Below are 3,012 nucleotides of genomic sequence, written 5' to 3' on the forward strand. Positions count from 1 at the left end.
CCCCAGCACATGCCCTCACCCCCTAGTGTCTGTGTCCGTTGGTTATGCTCACTGTTTTATCATGTCTGGCTTTCCTCTCTGTTCCTGTGCCCCCTTGCTGAGCACCCCCGAGCTGTGTCCAGGCCCCTGCCTGGGTGGTAGGAGCCCACCTGGCCCTCCATGGTCATCGCTGTCCCAAGGCTCATGGGATGGAGGGAAGGACTACCAGAGAGCTAGATTTGGAAGCTGAATTCTGGAGCCAAATCGTAGTTTCAGCTCCAGTTTTGCAATACTGGGCAAGAGACCTAAACTCAGCTCCTTCCTCTTTTTCTCTCCACTTAAAAAATTTTTTTTAAATTTTAATTACCTAAACTCAGCTCCTTTCTCCTTTTCCCTCCATTAATTTTTTTTATCAAAGTAATGTGTGCATAAATTATCAAATACAACAGAAGTTCTTTTAACTGGCTTCCTCTTAAGTGATTTCCCGGATTAAGCAACTTTCTCCCTTCCTTCGATATAACCTACTGACTGTCCCTCTAGCCCAGCGGTGAACTTCTAACCCCCCCTGTGAACTTCTGACCCCACCTGTGAACTTCTGACCTCACCTGTGAACTTCTGACCCCCCTATGAACTTCTGACCCCACCTGTAAATTTCTGACCCCCCTATGAACTTCTGGTAAATTTCTGACCCCCCTATGAATTTCTGGCCCCACCTGTAAATTTCTGACCCCCCTATGAACTTCTGACCCCACCTGTAAATCTCTAACCCCGCCTGTGCAGGTGTATGTGGGCCAAGAGTCTGTTTCCAAGCCCGCTGTGCCAATTGTACTTGTTCATATAGTTATTAGATTCCGTTATCAAGTATGTAAACCGATGACACATGGATGCATAAAAGCCTTGCTATTGCTATGACATTATTTTGGAAAGACCTGATAAAGTTGAGTTACTGAAAATAAAATGCCACAGAAGTAGATGTTAAAAAATAATGGTAAAATATTAGGAAAAAAATCTAAAAAGATTCTGCTTTGTGTCTTTAAGTCCTCAATCGACTTTAATGAAAGTGAAACTAGAAAACACAGATGATGATGATGATGGGTGGGGTCCGGTAAAAGGTGCAGGACTGGAACCCGTACATACAGTCAATGTGCAGGAACGGGCCGGGCCCCAGGGGTTCTTCGGTGTGAAATTCCCTAAGGCTCCCACAAAGCGCTCGGCAACAGGCTGCTATTTCACAGGGATTCCATGCATGTAGGTGTTATTGTTACTTGTTTAAATTGTGCGTCCAGGTAATTTTAGGACAAAAGAGAAAAGAAGGTGAGGTTGAACCAGATCAATATTTCAAAAGAAGATATTGGGGAAAACCTTTAAATCCAACAACCAAACATTAGACAACAAAGGACCTAAAACTTCATTGTGATCTTTTTTTTTTTTTTTTGCACCAGAAAACTTGTATGTAAAATTAAGGGGGTATTATCATCCAATTTCTGAGCAGTTTAGCTTGGAGGGGAAAACCAGCACACGGAATGTGACCCCGCTTCCATTTAACACCAGATGGCCACATGGCTGTAGGAAGCGGTCCCGCCTTCCTCTAATGTTGTGACCTCCGTGAGGTAAGAATGATGATCAACAATTTATTATGTGGCCAGAAGAATTGCTTTGAGAGAAGTGTATTGTGGTCATATCTGTGTTCTCTCGCCAGAGTGTGAGCTCTGCCGGCTTCAGTGTCTGCTCGTGCTGCTTGGGGCTCTCAGCCCCTCGGAAAGGACCGGCAAAGTGCTATTTTTTAAAAAATTGATTTCCTATTAGCGCTCTCTCCTACCTAGACCTACTCACTTCGTATGGCGTTTACGCCACGTTTCAACGGGTGAAATCCTCTTTCCGGCCCAAAACAGAAAGGACGCAGAATTCGATGAAGAAGAAAGATCGGTTTTATCTCCATGTCTATGCCACAAACTTAAGTCTTTAATGCTGTACTCAATCGTGCGTGCATAATTAAGTGTGTGTACACTAGAGATGAGATTTAAACTCTTACTTGTTTTAGGGGGTCTGGCCAAACCCAAGGACTCTGTGTTATGTGAAACAAGCCCGCCTGCTGACAGTTCAAATCATTCCCATAGCTGACCCTGGAAGTCAACTCTTAGTTATTTAATATTTACCAGGTGGCGAGGAAGTCAGTCTATCCTGATTCTGCTGACGGAGCCCACATCCTAGGTAGTCATTACATTAAAAAATATTTGGAAGAGCAGTGATTGAGAAGGTGTAGTGAAAACCTTTAGAGCTATCCATGCAATTATTATTAAATTGATTTCCTATTAGCGCGCTCTCCTACCTAGACCTACTCACTTCGTATGGCGCTTACGCCACGTTTCAACGGGTGAAATCCTCTTTCCGGCCCAAAACAGAAAGGACTCAGAATGCGGTGAAGAAGAAAGATCGGTTTCGTCGCCATGTCTATGCCACGAACTTAAGCCTTTAATGCTGTACTCAATCGTGCGTGCATAATTAAGGGTGTGTACACTAGAGATGAGATTTAAACTCTTACTTGTTTTAGGGGGTCTGGCCAAACCCAAGGACTCTGTGTTATGTGAAACAAGCCCGCCTGCTGACAGTTCAAATCATTCCCATAGCTGACCCTGGAAGTCAACTCTTAGTTATTTAATATTTACCAGGTGGCGAGGAAGTCAGTCTATCCTGATTCTGCTGACGGAGCCCACATCCTAGGTAGTCATTACATTAAAAAATATTTGGAAGAGCAGTGATTGAGAAGGTGTAGTGAAAACCTTTAGAGCTATCCATGCAATTATTATTGGGAGGGGGAGAGAGGATGGTTTTTTAGGGGACAATTCATAAATACAAGAAGTAATGGTATTTACTTTTCTGTCTTTTTAAAAAATATATATTTTATTGATTTTCCATAGAGGGGAAGGGAGAGGGATAGAGAGTTAGAAACACCGATGAGAGAGAAACATCGATCAGCTGCCTCCTGCACACCTCCTACTGGGGATGTGCCTGCAACCAAGGTACATGCCCTTG

At 43.6% G+C, this 3,012-nt stretch overlaps 1 protein-coding gene across 5 annotated transcripts in view; it reads left to right on the forward strand.

Moving 5' to 3' along the window:
• The window catches only part of CHST9 (carbohydrate (N-acetylgalactosamine 4-0) sulfotransferase 9), a 139,304-nt gene that overhangs the window by 67,247 nt on the left and 69,045 nt on the right, over positions 1–3,012 (forward strand). Inside the window, exon 1 of one of the 5 annotated variants that reach the window (XM_014541424.1) lies at positions 1,560–1,589. The exons of the other annotated variants lie outside the window; for them this stretch is intronic. The gene's annotated coding sequence lies outside the window, so the exon portion shown is untranslated. Of the gene's footprint in view, positions 1–1,559; positions 1,590–3,012 lie in introns of those variants that run through there. 5 annotated transcript variants of the gene reach the window in all.

Source organism: Myotis brandtii, unplaced genomic scaffold (assembly GCF_000412655.1).
Source record: "Myotis brandtii unplaced genomic scaffold, ASM41265v1 scaffold107, whole genome shotgun sequence".
Taxonomy (NCBI): Eukaryota; Metazoa; Chordata; class Mammalia; order Chiroptera; family Vespertilionidae; genus Myotis; species Myotis brandtii.